Raw genomic sequence first — 19,947 nt, 5'->3', positions numbered from 1 at the left:
GCTTACAAATGATATTAACCTATCCAAGAATGTTTGCTTGGAAAGGAGATGGTCAGAATGAGGATATGGAATAGACTTTGCGGAAGTAACCTTTGGTGTGTGTGTCTGACATGGTGCAGGAGAGATGTCACTTCCTGCTGTGGAAGCTAGTAACTTATCAGCTCTCAGGTTGCAGGAATGAGAAGAGACCACCCTCCCTGCTTCCAAGCTATTTTCTATCCTTACTCTGTCTCCAGGCTCACAAGTTACTTTGATGACTTGGTAGTCTTCCTCAGCAGCTTTGTGCTTAGGATACTGTCCCAAATAAGGGCCATAAACAAGTACTGGAAAGAAATGCTCCCCTCTTCCAAGTTTAATTTCTACTGCCAGTCCCCATGACTGGCTGATGGTGTTTTGATTGGTGTTAGTTCACCTCTAAGTCTCTGGAAGTACTAGTAATGCCAAGGTCCTCAATCTGCAGAAATAAAGATTGGTTCTGACTTCAGTACCTTCATCAAGGCTGAGATACATGAAGAAAAGAAGCCTGTTGGTGAAGAGCCATTTGTCAATAACACATTCTGACCTCACAGAACACTTTTGTACCAAGTTCAATAAACTGTGCTCAGTCAACTGTTTATAACCTCTTCTCTCCTTGTTTCACCCTTTCTTCCTTTGATCCTCAAGGCTATTCACCATTCCCCTAAAATGCTCTATATTTTCCTCAAATTGTTCTGTCTAGAATTCCTTATGATAAACTATATCTGAGAAGGAAGTGAAAGAGAGCTTTTGAAAATAACTCCGATGGTGCCTAGTCCAGATAGATAGACAAAAAGTGGTACCATTAAGTGAATTAAAATACAGATGAGAGACAGATCTGGGAGGTTAAGGGGATAGAGAAAATAATAAACTTGGGGACCTGTTTAATGCATCTAAGGACCTATCTTTAAGGTATCCATGAAACATTTTGGAAGAGAGATCTATGTAGCAAATAATTCAGGCAGAGGTTGGGGATGGTGATAGATACATGAGAATCATTAAAGCAATGATAGATGAAGAGATTTCCAAAGGAATAATAGTAGAGAGAGAAAATAAATAAGATGAATGGGGACAGCACCTTGGTAAATGTATGAAAAAGAGAGCACAGAAAATGTAAACACTGTAATGAAATTCCCCCCAAATGAAGCAAGCAGACAAGTAGAAGAACCAGAAGACTTCTTGGTCTCTGAAACCAAGGAAGAATCAACAGTTTCAAGTAATATCAAGATGCTAAACAACAGAAGAACTGAAAAAATCAGTAGATATGGTAATTAAAAGATCAAGCAAACCTCAAGTGGGAGGCACCCAGGTAACCTTGGAATGGGACTGCCTAGGTTTACATCCTAGCTGAGACTCTGATCTTGGGCGTATTATTTATTCTTGACTCTGCGTCCACATTTGTAAAATGGGGATAATGACTGTGCCTACTCTGGAGAGTTGACATGAGGATCACATGAATTAACATGTTTAAGGTATTGAAACCTCTGCCTGACAGAAGCTCTACATGGCTGTTTGCTCTTATTATTCATTATTATAAGATTTCAAGGAGTCAGAAAGCAACACATAGATGGTCTATTAATTTTTGACAAGTGTGGCAATAAATTAAAAGGGGGAAACAGGGCACTATCTTCAGTAGGAAAAAGAATACAGGCACTTTTTCTTTTGATGTCCCCCTACAATAATACCAAAGGTAAAAGAAAAGAATATCAGATTTATGAATAGTTGCAACATAAATACTAGTAACATGGAAACTGAAGTTCTTGTCAAATACTAGAAAATAGCACCAAAGTCCAATGGGCATTCCTAATCTGACGTTTTTTTTAAACATGTTGGTCAACATCTGTTGGTTTCATTTGCTTAAGGTGTATTTTTATTTTCACCAACCCTGCGATTATTTAGCTTGGTAAATCAAGTATCTATCAAGTTTAATTCCTAGTCGCATTGTCTCTAATATGGTTTCAAGAAGTACATGTTGCATTAAAATAGATTTATAGATAAAGCAATTCACTCTTTACAAAGAAACATTACAGACTAACTAATCTAAACAGTACATGTTATTACTTTAAGTAAGAACAAATGGAACACTTGGGTGACTCAGTTGGTTAAGCATCAGACTCTTGATATCAGCTCAGGTCATAATCCCCCAGTCATGGGATCAAGCCTAATATTGGGCTCCGCACTAAGCATGGAAACTGTTTAGGCTTCTTGCTCTCCCTCTCTTTCTGTCCTTCCCCTGCTCTCACTCTGACTCTCTCTCAAAAAACAAATAAATGAACTTTAAAAAAAGAACAAATTATGCTTCCCCAAATAATTTTACTTTAACTCTGGTCATCACTCATCTCATAAGTAGTAAACAAAATAATTCTTCTCTTTAATTATGTAAATCCTTAATTACATCTGTGAGTGAAAAGTAGGAAATAAAGTAAGGATTTGTTATAAAGAATGTAAGGTACTTTTTTTAAATTAAAAAAGGACCATGGATTTCCAGTTTTCCCAGGATTCAGTTTCCTTTTGCTAACAGAGTATTCCGTTGTATTCTTATTTCTTACCCTTACAAAGCTTCCATTCACATCAAAAGTATGTTCAAGTCCCTGATCTTGATCATGAAAGTTCTCTTTGTTTTTATGACTACATCTGGTAGGACTTCTCTGGCCACCTGCTATCAATTATTTTATTTAGTATCATACAATATTTTGTCCTGTCCTACAGATCCTTTCAAGTAAGTTTGAATGGGAATTTTTTGTTTTGTTTCTTTCTCTCTTTTTTCATTTTGAAGTAAGAGAAACTAAGATCACAGGAGAAGATTTTCAATTTTTAACCCAATTAATGAGTCACATTTGGAAAGCAAAACAACCAGGATTTTCACAAGCAACTTATCAATTGACCATATTGAGAACAGCAGAGCCCGGTAGATGTGCTAAGTGCTGCCTGTCATGATTTGTCAATGCACCTGTGCCATGTGCCACCAATCATTCTAAGGAAGAATCTTAGTCCTACAGCAGGTTCCTTTTAGAAAGAATGTTTTTCAGTTTCTGAGCAATTGTAAGGATACAAGCTTGACTTGGGAAGCCAAACTAATAAACATGGATTGATTAAACATTAGCAGAGTGTCAAGCAGTGGGGATCTGTAAGTGCAGTCAGAGTTGGAGAAGAAAGGACATCAACAGTAAGGAACAGAAATGAGCATCTACCTGACTGGAAAGGTATTAGGGATGAGAAAGCTTTCCGGGTAGCAAAACTGCATGCAGTAAAAATCCCAGCAGCCAATTCTGTCCAGGAAGAGCAAACGTGGATTCCCAGTAACTAGCTCCAACATACACCTTCCTTTAGGTGGGCCATGTTTGATCACACACTTCTCTTTCTTTTTTTTAATTATTTTTTTAAGTTTATTTATTTATTTTGAGAAAGACAGACACGGCGTGAGTAGGGGAGGGGCAGAAAGAGACAGAGACTGAGACAGAGAATCCCAAGCAGGCTCCACACTGTCAGCACAGAGCCAGATGCAGGACCCAAAGCCACGGCACCATGAGATCATGACCTGGGCCGAAACCAAGAGCTGGAGGCTTAACCAACTGAGCCACCCAGGCTCCCCACATCACTTCTCTTTTTATCTGGAACAACAGAATTTATTTATAACTTGACATTTTACATCTCTTATAACTCTACTATATTTGTAAATTACAACAGAAATTTCTCATATGGCAACCTAATCACTGGACTGAGGAAAAAAAAAAAAAAGGAAACAAAAACGTGTGCTCCCTCCTCCTCCAGAAATTCCTGTTATGGTTTATTATGTGTGGTTACAGACTATTTTCTAAAAATGTTTGTGCTTCAGGTTTCCTTTCCCCCAGAATGATGCTGCTGCACGTGACACGGAACCCTGTGTGGCCCCAGGGAAATGCTGCCACAGTCTCCCTGGTTAGGGGTGAATAAGACAGCTGCTGCCTGCATAGGCTAGTCTGGGGAACAGACCTGATCCTGGCTGTGTGTGCTGGCCACACACCTGAGGGGCACCCACCTTCCTGGTGCAGGGTGTTTAATTCTATTGATAAATCGACTTTAAAATGACAGCTAATTAAGCCATTTCCAGGAAATTAAAAAAATAGTATTGTTTTAGATTAGATTGAGTATTGTACTAAAAAGCTTGGTACCCTGCATCCCTGCCAAACATGCCAATTGACTTGTGTTGTTGGGGAAGGGGGTAGGGGGATAGTCAGCCCAACAGCCACTCACCAGTTTTCTGGATCATTGATGTGGCTGTGCACCCTCATGCTCCTCAAGCCTGTGACCACTAACTCCACAACTAGGCATGCAAGGACCTCGAAGGACACTCCGTGAGCCATATTCTATCCCCCATCAGGTACCAGGGTTGATCCAAGCTGCTACTTTTTGGTTACTGCTTATTCCAATTTTCTATCCAGTCTTTCATTCTCTGACCCAACTGATGAGTCAGCAGAATTTTCATGAATAAATCCTTTAACACTTGAATGTATGTTGCCGAATTCAGCAAAGAATATTGAACAAGTGCTTAATGTGTTTCCTATAGTTTGCTGCTGCACAATAGTAGTCATTTTTGAAAGGTAAGAGGGGGAAGGGGACTGTTGATTGAAATTCTGTTCCTTGATGCAGAACAGACAGTAATGACTTACCAGAAAAGTATTCGATTCTTGCACAGGTAACTCAAATTCCTTTAAATAAATAGGCATGTCAACCTAGTTACCTTTTTATCTCAACAGTGGTACCAGGAAATAACCTTTCTAATCAAGGAACACTAGAAATTTGAAGAATGCCAATGAAATCTAGATTTATGACTAAATTTATTAATATGCCTCATTACCAGATTATAGCAAATAACAATGTATGTTTTACATTACTGACTCATTAAGAAATTATTGTATGCTTACATTATTGTGGTATACTATATTCATCAGTAAATGTGGGGTCAAAATGCCTCACAGTCAATATATAACATATATCTATAATTATGGCATCACTGGATAAGAAAAATAATAGAAAACAAGAAATTATTTCATATAATTCTAATCTTGGCTCTTCCTTGATATGATGTTAGCCTAATGCTTAATCTCTTCAAGGCCCCTTTCATATTCTGAAAATGGGAAGATTAGAATAGATTTGCTTAGACGTCTCATAGCTTTAAAATATCATTGAGTGTAGATTCAAAAAGCATAAGTATCTAAAATCATGGGAATAAAAAGAAGAACACAAAAAGCACAGTCAATAATATTGTAACAGTGATGCAATGGAACAAATGGTAGCTATACTGGTGGTGAGCACAGTGTAGTGAACAAACTTGTCAAACCACTATGCAGTACACCTGAAGCTAACGTGTCAACTACACTCAAAAAAAATTTTTGAAAACATAAGTATCTAGACAAGGTAACTTACGCTAATTGTTGAATTATAGACATGATGTATAAAGTGGGGTGGGAGTAGAAGTCGATCACGGCAGCCTGGCCAGGGAAGACATCAGAAGGAATGCAAAGCAGACTAGGTTTGAAGGGTTGAAGCTGGATGGGCCCATTTGAGACCTGAACCCACCCACTGAGCTGAGGTGGCACAGAGCTATATTCAGGTGATGGATCCCAGCTCATCGCACAGAGGGGACCGATGACCCTGGCTGAAGGGAGAGAAGAATACAGAAGCTGAGACCAAGTAGTTATTAAGACGCTGTTTCCTTCCCATCGTGTTGACTGCTTAAGTTACTGGTGCAAATTTTGAACTGAATATAAATAAAAAGCCAAATTCTATCTCATGACAGAGCATACAACCTTCCCTTTCTATAGAAATAGTTACTATTCACTGTTACTTATACACTGGGTTCTTCTTCTTATGTAAAAGACAAAAAATACTTCAGGGAAGATAGTGATTTTGAAATTAGATAAAGGATCTAAGGAAATCGGCATGAATGTATTCCTTTCCCAAGCCCAAATAATCCCCAGGAAATTGAGAATATGAATATCAGGTTCATTTCACTGATAGGAGATTTCATCCAGGATTTCGGGGTCTCTGGCCACATAGGGTCAGCCCCATGTGTCCAAGAAACCCCCCCAAAAGTGGGGATTGAAGATTTCCATGCTACTTGCTCAACCCTAGCCAGCCTTCATATGACATTTGTGGGAGCTTTAGCCCCGCCCTTAGTCTGGCTGCCCTGTGGATGTTGTCCACTTTGTCCCAAGTGATCTGTTTGCCCCCAAGCTTCATGTTTATGTCTGAGCCCTATCGTGTGTGCACCATTCACATGTTAGGGCTTCTTCTCTTATTCCTAGTTGCTTCTTGAGTTCCCTTACTGGCTCTTGAACTTTACTCTGAACTGCAGTCTGCTTGTTACCTATTTTGTGTCAACCCCTATTTCAGAAGCAATAATGTAAAAGACCAGAAGTTTTCAGTTCAAATGGTCTCCATTGCTTCCAGTGAGAGAGAGCCTCTGTCAATGTTTATTCTTGCACTTCCAGGAAGCAACTCTTAGCAGCACAGAAAGTTCTTGAATTGTCCCTTGGCTCCAAGTAGGTTCCAGGATCTATTTCCACTGTTAGTCATGGTCTATCCCCAACATCTGATTGTATCAACAGGTAGTTTAAGGTAGGGGAAACTAAATGTCATTTGAGAATGGTTCTGGATCCTAGTGCATTCTTTTAGGAACCCTAGAGAGGAATTTATAGCACTCTGTACCTTACTGTATTTTTTTTACTGTTGTATAAAAATTACCATAAACTTAGCGACTGAAAATTACATCCATTTATCTCAAAGTTCTGTAGGTCAGAAATTCTGTAGCTCAGCTGTTTCATGGAAAGAACTGACTTTTAGCAGAAGACTCACAGGAAGAACTCACTTTCAAAACCATTCTGGCTGTCGGCAGAACTCTCTATTCCCTGCAGCTTTTAGTCTGAGGTCCCTTTCCTTGCTGGTAACCAACCAGAGTCCACCCTCAGATTCTAGAAGGAACCAAATTTCCTTGATTCATGGCCCCTCCACCGTCAAGCCAGCAATGGTACATCAAATCCCACTCATGCTTCCAATCTCCCTGACTTCTTCTTGCCACCAAGCAAAGAAAGTTCTCTAATTTTAAAGGTTCTGTGATTAGATTTAGATCCGCCTAATCTCCCTTTGCTAAGGTCAACTGCATTTATGTGATGGTTGTGTCCCCCCACCCCAAAGATATGTTTATGTCCTACCCTGCAGTATGCCATAGTGTTATCTTATTTGGAAATAGTGTCTTTAAAGAGGTAATCAAGTTAAAAAAGAGATTAGGTATACCCTAATCCAATATACCTAGTGTTCTTATAAAAAGGAAAAATTCAGACATACAGACTGGCATAGAAGGAAGAGCATGTGAAGACATATGGAGAGAATATCACATAAAGACAGAAGCAGAGATGGGACTGAAGCAGCTGCAAACCAAGAACTCCGAGATTGCCCTCTACCACCAGCAGCCAGGAAGAGACTAAGAAGGATTCTACCCAGAGTCTCAGAGAGAATACAGTCCTGCCCACCCCTTGATTCAGAGACCTATGATGAGAGAGCATAAGGCAAGCTGAGGGCAAAGCACAGCTACCATATCCTGCCCTGCCATGTGGGATATGTGTGGTATTCCTCAGGCAGACCTGGCTGCCCAAAACCAAAGGAAAGGACAGAAAACAAACGGTTGAACTGATAAATATTACAAGAACTGAGTCTGCATCAGTTCACAAATATCTTAGTAAATTACAAGATTAGTAAATTATCAATAGACTAATCTCCTGAAACCGATAGTCCCCCACACACCCTCCATTCCTTAGTGATGTGGAAAACAAACACAAGAAGGAAATATAGATCCAGGAACTCCCTACCCATCTAATGTTAATGCTTTCCTAGAGGGAAAAAACAGCCTTAACTTGACAATGGCTAGGGCTCCAGTAATCTATGAGTTTTCTTTAGCATATGGAAGTCCTTTTAAGAAATTTTCTCTTGACTTTACCTCCCCCAACTCCATAATGTATAACCAGTCACTCTTCATAACCCCAGTGCAGCTCTTTCTGCCCATGAGTCCTGTCCCCATGCTTTAATAAAATTACCTTTTTGTACCAAAGACGTCTTTAAGAATTATTTCTTGGCCATCAGCTCCATATCCCCACCACTACTCCAAAACTTTATCAATCTAGATTCCATAACTGTGACTTTCTGTTGTTTTAAGCCATCTAATTTGTGGTGATTTGTTATAGAAGTCCTGGCAAACTGATACACCATGTAACATAACACAATCAAAAAAGTGATAACTCATCAGATTCCCACGTTCCAGGGATTAGGGTGTGTGTGATGTTGAAGACCTTTCCAAGAAGCTCCCTACTCTACGAACTCCATAGTTCTTTCAAAGAACGTGAAGATCCTGTGTTCTGAGTTCCCCCAGCATCCCCTTCTCAGAACACATTCCTTTTTGCCCCCAAGGCAAAATGCAGATTCACTGATTTTCTTCAACTCTTTATTGAACTATAATTGATACACAAAAGCTATACATTTTTAATGTATACATTTGATGAGTCTGGGCATATGCAAATACCTGTGAAATCATTATTACTATCAAAGTAATAGATCTATCCATCACCTCCAAAAGTTTCCTGTGTCCCTTTGTTTTCTTTGATGTGTGTGCATGGTAAAAACATTTAACATGAGATGTACCTTCTTAACAAAATTTTAAGGGCACACTTCACCCTTGTTAACTACAGACAGTATGCTATACAGCAGATCTCTAGGAACATATAGGTCTTGCATAACTGAAATTTTATGCCCATTAAATTCTTTCTTGCTTCAGAGTATTTTTTAAACTTCCTTAAAAGGACTTCCTTTTAGACCTATGAGTGCAAACATATGGTATCTGTCCTTCTCCACCTGACTTATTTCGCTTAGCATGACACCCTCAAGGTCCATCCACTTTGCTACCTAACAGAGGACCATAGGGAGGGGAAGAGGGAAAGAGTTGGGGAGAGTGAGGGACACAAATCATGAGAGACAATTTAATACTGAAAACGACTGAAGGGGGAGGGGGAGGAGGGAAGGGGGTGATGGTCACGGAGGGGGGCACTTGTGGGGAGAGGCATTGGGTGTTATATGGAAACCAATTTGACAATAAACTATTATAAATTTTAAAAAAAAGGACTTCCTTTTAGTAGACTGAACTGGCACTATTACTCTCTCCTCGCAAAGCCCTAAGACACAGGCAAGGCCTCTAAATTCTTTTTCAGGGGTTCCATTACTAGAAGTTGGAAAGACAGCTATGTAACTCAAATTCCAGGAGTTCTAAGCACTCAGAGTAGCTCTGTGAATGGTGACTCTAGATTACACAGAGGAGCACAGGCCAGTGCCTTAGGGAACTTCTCTGTAAACAGTCTCCCCTTTGCATAGCTGCTGCATTTGCTAAACACAAGGTATTCATCGAAGCAATTTGTTCTTATTGACCTTACTTGTTTAGAACAAAAACTCTGAGGTCTGAGCATTTTCTTCCAAATCCCCAGCCCTCCCAAAGAAGAAGGAGTGATTTCCCTGCAGACTTTTTCTGAGAAAGCTAGAAATTCTGAGCTACCTCTTGACCTCCAGATACTCTGGCCTGTCATTTCCTATCTAAACACAGATTGTGCTTCTTTCTACAATTTTCCTATCACTTAACAACACTGCCCTCTCTTCCTTCTACATGAGAGTCTCTGCCAAACATTTTCCCAGTATGTAGGCAATGCATCATACTGAGAGACAAAATATCCATTCATAAGCAGAAATTACTGTGGCCTCAGGGCCCAGAGATCAGCCTTGTCCCAAATGCCTTCTTCAATGGGCAAGAGGGAGAGAGCCAGCAGCCTCTGCGGTGTGTCAGGCTGGAGAAGCCAGCCAAACATGACCATTCTGAACCAGCCTGTGAGCACAGGGCCTGAGCAGGTCTTTCCAGGGACTCGGAATGCAAAGCATACTGTGGGCAGAAACAGAAACTTAAGGGGTCATCCAGGGAAGAGGGGTAAGCCTCAGTCATGACACAGAAGAGGGCATGACTGAGTAGAAGCCATGGGGAAAGAAAAATAAATAAAGGTAGTGTAAGAATGGAAAGCAGGGAAAAGCAGAGACAGAGGTGGAGATGGCAGAGTGGTAAGGTAGCCAGAAGAGGAGGTGATGAGTTCTACCTCAGAGGGCAGAGCCCAGAGGTCTTTAACCTCCGGAGCTACCCCTGCAGCAATCATGACGAACAGTGCATGGGAGGTTTCCTTAGCTTCCATAAAATCACCCCCCCCCAGCCCCCACCACCTAAGGCTATGGAACATTTGACTTCATTTTTTTAAGTGTTATTTTCTCCCATGGCTCACATCCTCAAATGGACTCCGGCTCCATTATATAAGTTAAACTCAAGTTATTACCCTTCAGATAAAGAATATTTACATACCATCACAAATTGTCCTCTTAATGGAAATACGACTGATTTTCTAAGCAGACTTCAATCTTATGTGTAAAAGCCAAGTTCCCTATAAGCAGGTTCAAAGTGTTTAACCAAAACTTTACAGTACACGAAAGGAAAAAGGTATCTTCCTAATGATCTCCAACTATTTAGGTAATGTATATGGCCCAAAGTTATGACAATCATTTCTTTTAAACATTTTTCATAATATATAACACTCTAATAGAAAATTACACTCCAAGAAATATCACAAAGGGAACACCTACATAACCACTATCAAAGTCATGTTCTCCCTCTGCTTCCTTCTTCCTTCTGAAAGGTAACTGCTACCTGTAATCTACTTCTGATCCACACTTACCTTGGTTCCATTTCTGTCCCCTTGGTCCCATGTAGCTGTCAAAAGTGCTGCTGTGTTTCTTCACTTCTCTGCTACCTCTTTCAGAATCCTCAGATATTCCTGGGGAAAACTGACCCACGTACTAGACTTAGCCTTCTTGGCTTCCTTATCCCTCCGGATCTTCACTCTATAATTCTTTACACCTTGTTAACTCACTAATGCTTTCAAGCATTAGTTTATTAGTTTATTTTTCCACTTTTCATAGCCATCCTCTATTGGATAGTTGGACTGAATTACTTTATCAGCCATATCAGAAGTGGAAATCCCAGGCAGGTGAAACCTGCTGTCAGTCTTTTTAACCTCTTTCCGTTCGGCTACAAAGAGCATGAGAGTATTTTCATAGCTCAGCATACAGACATAGAGTAGTGAACTTGACCCCAGAATTTTATCTTCTTTTATATTAGCCTACAGTCTTCTTCTAGACATAGTACATAGTACTTTGACAGCATTTGAACTTTCAACTTACCTTCTAAACACTAACTGATTATTTAACCACTTAATTGAGGGATTCTAGTGCTTATCCATTCAACACTTGTGTAACCAAAATACTGGTTTGCATTCATTTATACATTCATTCAAATATTTATTGATGGTTTCTACATGCCAAACATTGTTCTAGGAACTAGACGAGATGGGCAAGAACTTTGCCTAAGAGATAGAGACAAAACAAATGCTTGAATAAGTCATAAAATTGACAGAGAGTGGAATAAAAATGATTATGTATTAAGAAACATTATGTGAAGAATTTATATGGACTGAGGTGAGAAAGTGAACAATAATCACTTTACAATGTGAATCCTGAAAAGATTTTCTGAGGAGATGCTACTAACACTCAGATATGAATGATGAGAAGGAACCACAATGTGAGGTCAGAGAGAAGAGCACTCTAGGTAAAACATAGGATTTGTGCAAAAGCTCTGAAGCCAGAACAAGCCTGATTCGTTTAAAGGGTACAGAACGCAGGCTAGCATGGCTAAGTATAATGGGTGAAAGGGAAGGTTGTATAAATGAGATAAGAGTCACAAACTGGACCCAGATTTTTGTAGGCTTTGTCAACTAGTATGAGCAGTTGATATCTTATTCTCATTGTGATAAGTTTGAGGGAAGATTTAAGTGAGTTTGGGAAGGCAGAAGGAAGGTGGAGGCGACAGAATCTAAGTTACATTTTAAAATAATTTCACCTGGGTGTCTCAGTCAGTTAAGCATCTGACTCTTGATTTCATCTCCTGTCATGATCTCAGGGTTGTGAGATCAAGTCCCATGTCACGTTCTCCTCTGACAGCACAGAGCCTGCTTGGGATTATCTCTCTTTCTCTCTAACCCTCCACCACTCACTCACTTTCTCTTTCTCTCTCTTTCAAAATAAATAAACTTTACAAGAATAAAAACATAAATATAACACTACCCCTGGCTGCCATGTGGGAATTATATTGTGTAGGGGTGTATTAATTAGTGGTAAATAAAAAAATGTTTAAAAATTACTTACTGTCTTTTAAACAAAGGCTATTTAGTAGTAGGAATTGGTGACACAGCTAATAGAAGACCTAAGAGTTCAAACTGGGTGTGATGAAGCAACTTGAGATTCACCATGGCCTCTACTACTTCCAGAACTTAAGGAACCAAGAGAGGTAGCATGACCAGGGCCCAGATGCTGGAGTCATCTGACCCCTATTATCATGAGAGGGGCCTCCTGGTAGTGTTAAGTCTGCAGAAGACTTGACCACCTGGAGCAGCCAGAGCCACAGAGAAGATGTAGTATTGAGCCATCACAACAAGCAATCTTCCACTAATTCCTTCTACCAGGCAAGTCTACCCAGAAGCCAGAGGGCAAGGGAGGCTGAGAAATTTAGTCCTCTGAGGCAGAGAGCTGAAGAAGAGATCAGAAAACAAAAATACAGTTGACCAGCCCAGTGGACAAAAGTAGAAACAAGGAGTCCAAGAGGAGGTCGATGCAGTGGGTCAAATGAAAATTAGAGTAGATTGGACCAGGAGGGTAGAAGTGGAAATGAACATAAATGAATGGAGTCAATATATATAAAATATGGTAAACAAAACTCATTTGGAGAGTGGATGTAGAGAGATAAATTGTAAACTTAAGGGTAACTCAGATTTTTTACTTGAGCAACTAAAGGGATAATACCATCTACAAGAATGAAAAAGACTTTTAAAAAAATCAGTGGACTTCAGATGTGTTAGAGTTAAAAACTCTGTCCTGGCCATTTAAAAAAATTTTTTTACATTTATTTATAATTGAGAGATAGAGAGAGACAGAGCATGAACAGGGGAGGAGCAGAGAGAGAAGGAGACACAGAATCTGAAGCAGGCTCCAGGCTCTGAGCAAGCTGTCAGCACAGAGCCTGATGCGGGGTCTGAACCCACAAACTATGAGATCATGACCTGAGCTGAAGTTAGTTGCTCAACCAACTGAGCCACCCAGGCGCCCCTGTTCTGGCCATTTTAAATTCAGATCTCCATGTGGAGATATCCAGTAGGCTTTGGATATATGAATCTAGAATTATGGGCAAATATCAGGACTTAAGATATAGACTTTAGTGTCACTGGTATATACATTGCTTTAAAAAAAATGGGATGGATGAAGTTACCACAGGAAAATATATATAGAGAAAGAAGAGGCCCAAGAGTCTTCCCATACTGAATGCTGTTGACACGTCAACAAGGATAAAAACAGAGACATGAACATTGTATTGGCAACACACAGATCATTTATCATTTTGACAGTAGCCACTCAGTTTAGTTGAGAGCATAGAAGCCAAATTAGAATTGGCTGAGGAGAAAATATAAATATCACATGGAGGGAATAAATTCTTTTGAAGAGATTTTGTTCCAAAGAGGAGGAGAGAAATAGAGCTGTTGCTACAAAGAAATGTGTTTTTCATCTTTTTTAAAAAATTTTTAATGTTTATTTTTGAAAGACAGCATGAGCAGGGAAGGGGCAGAGAGAAAGGGAGACACAGAATCCAAAGCAGGCTCCAGGCTCTGGGCTGCCAGCACAGAACTCAATGTGGGGCTCGAAATCACAAGTTGTGAGATCATGACCTGACCTGAAGTTGGATGCCCAACCAACTGAGCCACCCAGGAGCCCCAGTATTTCATCTTTCTAAAGATAGGATATTTAAGACAGGGGGGAAATTTGATTAGATATTGATGGAAATTATCCAGTAGAGGGATACAGAAGATGTAAGAGACAGAGGAAGAAAACTGATAGAGCCAAGACCTTAAAAAAAATTATGAAAAATATGACTCGAAGCAAACAAATTGAGGGGTTTGGCCCTTGGCAGGGACACTCCATCCACAGTAACAGAGGACAGATCAGAGAGTTGGCTTCAGAAGTGAGTAGATTGGTAGTTGGGGATTTGGAAGAGATTCTGTTTGATTACATCTGTTTCAGTAGTGAAACATGAGACAAGGTCGTCAGCAAAGTGTGAGGGAGTAGAGTATGTAAGAGTTTAAGGAGAGTTTGAGAGAGGGTTTGAAATTGTTTTGAAAAATTAAAATTAAAATATGCAAGGGATATACACTAGGGTGGTGCTCTATGATGGCATCGTTGAAGTAGATGACTAACAGAGTTTAACTAGGCAAGTACAACAGAGTAAATGAAAGACTTTAGGGAAGTTATGGGCTTATGATGGTGCACTATGGAAACAAAGTTGAGTCATTAGGAAATGAGTGGCTAACTCTCCCCAAAGTGGATGTATAACATCCATAGCTAATCACCTACATGACAGCATGCAACGAGCTTTCTTTCAGTATGACAGAATATGTGTATATGGCAAAACATCTCCTCAAAGCCAAGAATTATAAACCTGACCAAATCAAGGAATAGAATCCAAAGGTTTTCAATTAAAAACTATGAGTGTCTTTTATTTTGGGAGTTTATTTCTTACAAATTAGATAGTTGTATCATTCAATTATCTCTTCACATGGGATAACTAGAATGGGAGGATATTAGTATCTTTATCTACTGACAGTGTGTGTGTGTGTGTGTGTGTGTGTGTGTGTGTGTGTGTGTGTAATTTTGGTATTGAGACCCCTAGGTGAACTCTGTAAACTCTACTAAGCTTGGTCAAATGAATCAGATTCCGTCTTAAACAAAGATGCCCTTATTGTAAAGACTGTCTTATTTCACCAAAATATAAAGCAGCCATACATTAGGAACAGTTTTAAAAACCAGAAAACAGATAATAATAAAAATCTCTTGGAGAAAAATCATTTTAAAACCATCTTATAGATTGTTAGTGACAGAAAGAATATCCAAGAAGTTAGGACATAGGACTAAATTAATTGGATTATATATCATTAGGTAAACCTAACCACAGAAACGGGAGTCTTCTTTTTTCTTTCAGCAATTTAAGCAACTGGAAAATTTTCAGAAGCTACATAATTATGAGCAATATCCAATATTTTGGGGCCTTATTGTCCTGTACTATGAAGTGAAGGGTTACTCTCATATAATCTCAAACATTTTTTTTTAATTTTATAATTCTGTAACTATGACCAAGGATCAGAGGCTAAATGTTTTTAATAAAAGAATCCACAGCTGGGGGTAAGAGTAAGCCCCAAAGTGATCAAACCAGTGTTGTAAGGACACAAAAATAGGCACATACATCAATGGAACAGAATAGAAAACCCAGAAATGAACCTACAAGTATATGGTCAATTAATCTTTGACAAAGCAAGAAAGAATATCCAATAGAAAAAAACAGTCTCTTCAACAAATGGTGTTGGGAAACCAACATGCGAAAGAATGAAACTGAACCACTTTCTTACACCAAACACAAAAATAAATTTCAAATGGATTAAAGACCTACAAGTGAGACCTGAAACCATAAAAATCCTAGAGGAGAACACAGGCTGTAACCTCTTTGATATCAGCCAAGAGGGTTTCTTTCCAAGCAGGACAGAGAAAATGAACAGTGAATGGATTAAGATGAAAGTATCAAATAGAGAATAACCACCACAGATGTCAAGATCATTAACAGATCTTAAGATGTGGTTGGTCTATTGTGAAGACTGCTTACTGTGACTTTAACTCCAAGTGACTTGAATCCACATTTTAAAATATCACAACATGAAACTGGATCACTTTCTTTCACAATACACAAAAATAAACTCAAAATGGATGAAAGATATAAATGTGAAACCTGAAACCATAAAAATCCATGAAGAGAGCACAGGCAGTAATTTCTCTGACATCAGCCAAAGCAACTTTTTTCTCCTGATATGTCTCCTGAGGCAAGGGAAACAAAAGCCAGAATAAACTATTGGGACTTCATCAGAATAAAAAGCTTCTGCACAGTGAAGGAAACAATCAACAAAACTAAAAGACAACCTACAGAATGGGGGAAGATATTTGCAAATGTCATATCTGATAAAGAGTTAGTATCCAAAATCTATAAAGAACTTATAAAACTCAATACTCAGGAAATAAATAATCCACTTTAAAAATGGGCAGAGGACATGAATAGACATTTTTTTCCAAAGAAGAATCCAGATGGCCAATTGACACATGAAAAGATTCTCAGCATCACTGATCATTAGGGAAATACAAATCAAAACTACAATGAGCTATCACCTCACACCTGTCAGAATGGCTTAAATTAATAACAAGAAACAACAGGTGTTGGCAAGGATTTAGAGAAAGGGGAACCCTCTTGCACTGTTGATGGGAGTGCAAACTGGGGCAGCCTCTGTGGAAAACAGTATGGAAGTTCCTGAAAAGTTAAAAATAGAACTGCCCTATGACTCAGCAATAGCAGTACTAAATACACACCCAAAGAATACCAAAATACTAATTCAAAGGGATACATGCACCCCATTGTTTACAGCAGCATTATCTACAATAGCCAAATAATGGAAACAGCTCAAGTGTCCATTGACTGATGCGTGGATAAAGGAGAAGTTGTATACACACATACACACACACACACACACACACACACACACACACACACTGGAATATTACTCAGCCATACAAAAGAATGAAATCTTGCCATTTCCAATGACATGAATGGAGCTACAGAGTATTGTGCTATGTGAAATAAGTAAGGTAGAGAAAGACAAATACTATATGATTTCACTCATATGTGGAATTTAAGAAACAAAACAAATGAGGGGCACCTGGGTGGCTGAGTCGGTTAAGCATCCAACTTCGGCTCAGGTCATGATCTCATGGTTTGTGGGTTCGAGCACCGCATTGGGCTCTGTGCTGACAGCTCAGAACCTAAAGCCTGATTTGGATTCTGTGTCTCCCTCTCTCTCTGCCCCTCCCCCACTCATGCTCTGTTTCTGTCTCAATAATAAATAAACATTTAAAATTTTTGAAAATAAAACAAAACAAATGAGCAAAGAGGGGAAAAAAGAGACAAAACAAGAAACAGACTCTTAACTACAGAGAACTGCTAGTTACCAGAGGGGAAGTAGGTAGGGGGAAGGGTTAAACAGGTGGTGGGGATTACGAAGTGCACTTGCTGAATGAGCACAGGGTGATGTACAGAAGTGTTAAGTCACTCTTCTATACACCTAAATCCTACACTGTATGTTGACCAACTGGAATTTAAATAAAATTTATTTTAAAAAAGAGTTGTCCATTTAAAGGCCTTATCCTGTTTATCTATGCCATTATCAAGAGAGGCTATGGCCTTATCTGCAGGAAGTGGGCTTAATACAAGTAAAACATAATGCAAATGACTCTAACAGAATATAATATATAATATAATATAAGTGGGGAAAATAGATGCAGATGACTAGGAAAGGGGAAGCTTTTTTTAATTTGATGGACAAAGCAGCAACCTTGCTACTTCATCTATAACCAACGAAATACAAAAAGCATAATGGATAACTTTCATATTCAAAGTTAACATATTTATTTTATTTTTTTTTAGTTTATTTATTTTGAGAGACAGTAATAAAGTGCAAGTGGGGGAGGGGCAGCGAGAGAGAGGGAGACACAGAATCCAAAGCAGTCTCCAAAGCCCAACATGGGACTTAACTCACAAACTGCGAGATCATGACCTGGGTTGAAGTCACATGCTTAACCAACTGAGCCACCCAAGCGCCCCACAGAGTTACCATATTTAAACAGTGCTATGTTATACACCATACCTGAGGCTCAGTGAAAAAGCAAATGGTTTGTAGTCACAGAGCTCAGATCATCACCTAGCTACTCCTCTTACTGTGTGGTCTTGAACAAACTATATAACTTTGCTGATTTTTAGCAACCATGTCCTTCAAAAGGCAATAATCTTTTAAACGTTGTAAGAGTTTAATGATGTTGGATATTTTAGAGTACATAGGACAGTGTCTGGAACTTCATCAAGTTGAACAGATGATAGCTACTATCAGAAATAATAAATAGTACAGTAAACCATGTCTGCTAACATGCTCCAAATTCTATTAGCATAGAATACAGAAAGGATGTCACATAGGAAGGGAGTCAAGGGGTCATGTAAACACATTGAAAACAGGTGTCATGCTTATCAATGGTGAAATTTCAGCTCTTCCTGGTTGTGGCATCCTACACCCAGGAATCCAAATACCCAGAGCCCATGGAAACATTTGATTTGAAGCCTTCTAACTTAAAAAGTGAGAAGCTGGGAGGCCATAAATACTTTTTCGCTATCATAGACAATTCTGCTTGGTAAACTGACAGTACCAGTGAGGACTCAGTAATCTAGCCTTTTGCTCCAAAAGAGTGCTAAAATACAAGATTAGGATTTCTAGAGAATGAAAAGTTATTGGTTCTAAAGGGATGATTTCTCGAACCAATGAAGACTATAGAAAGATTTCCTTTAGTTTGTACAAAGTGGTTTGATCATATTAGATTTTGAAGTCAAATTGGATTTTGATTCCTAAATTCTTTCTGAAACCAAAAAAAATTATTTCTTCTTCTGAAATTTCCGATATCACATTGCAAAACATTCCATGTGGGAATCAGAAATGTGACAAAATAGTCTTTGTTTTACGCTAGGTAGACAATAAATACAATGCAGTGATTTAATATAACTGCATGAATTTCTTTCTCCTTTACTGATGTGACATATGCATCATTTTTATTTATCACTGTGGCTGCTTTTATAAATATATTGCTTTTGTACTCTTTAAAATAACCCATTTGACATCATTTATGTGATATATTCATGCAAGACAAATTTGACAGAAACATCAAATAACTACATGCAATTTTTTTATTGCAGGAGTCTGTTTGAAGACCTAAATTTCTAATGAAGAATGTAATCAATTTGTAATCCTGATACATGGGAATTATAAAGGATCTCAGAGATCATCTAGACCAATCTCATCATCTAAAAAATAAGGAAACTGAATTCCATAAAGGACAAATGTTTTATAGAGGGTCACACAACTATTGAGAAGCAGAAAAGGAATAAAAACCCAGACCTCCTGACTCCACAGATGGTGCTCAAAGGGCTAGGCTGATGATCAATTTAAGGTAGATAGACCTCTCCAAGAAATAATAAATCCACTGAAAAATATCTTCATATAAAGTATAAAGCAGCACTGTAAGCAAATAGTCAGAATCTTAATAAAATCAGGATAGGATTAATGAAAATTTAAAAGCAGGACTAATGAAGACAGACAAAAATTATTAAACAGAGTTAAGATACTTACCTTCCCCCACTTACTTTGTGTTGGCTTACTGGGGACATTAACATTGTATGAGAGCTATATACAGATGTCTTATATCTTTTATTCTAGTCTGAAAGGATCTGGAAAGGAAGCACAAATGCCAAGAAACAGGAGGAACAAAGGTAAATATAAATGGGCAACCATACTAATTTGAAAATTTTCAGGCAAGAGTCCATACACCAAAATGAGTTTGAGAACTATGTGTTCTACAAACAGAAAGAATTTAGTCATCAAAATCCAATTTGACCAAACCACTTGGTACAAACCAAAGGAAATTGTTTGCAATGAGGTTGTCTGTCATTTCCAAGAGAAAGTTTTTATACATACAAGATCCGTAGGTAAAATCATGCAAATATGATGGTGTTGTTGAAGGATATAGCTGTAAACTCAATGCATACACGACGATAAAAATTATATTTAATTTAGGGGTGCCTGGGTGGCT

General features: G+C 38.7%; 1 long non-coding RNA gene across 1 annotated transcript in view; it reads right to left on the bottom strand.

Moving 5' to 3' along the window:
- Positions 1-19,551, bottom strand: part of LOC115289415 — a 72,608-nt gene extending 53,057 nt beyond the window's left edge. Inside the window, exon 1 of the long non-coding RNA XR_003907618.1 lies at positions 19,488-19,551. This is a non-coding gene — a long non-coding RNA (uncharacterized LOC115289415). The remainder of the gene's footprint in view (positions 1-19,487) is intronic.
- Positions 19,552-19,947: the final 396 nt, after the last annotated feature.

This window comes from Suricata suricatta, chromosome 4 (genome assembly GCF_006229205.1).
Source record: "Suricata suricatta isolate VVHF042 chromosome 4, meerkat_22Aug2017_6uvM2_HiC, whole genome shotgun sequence".
Lineage (NCBI taxonomy): Eukaryota > Metazoa > Chordata > Mammalia > Carnivora > Herpestidae > Suricata > Suricata suricatta.
This window is presented reverse-complemented; position numbering and strand designations above follow the sequence as displayed.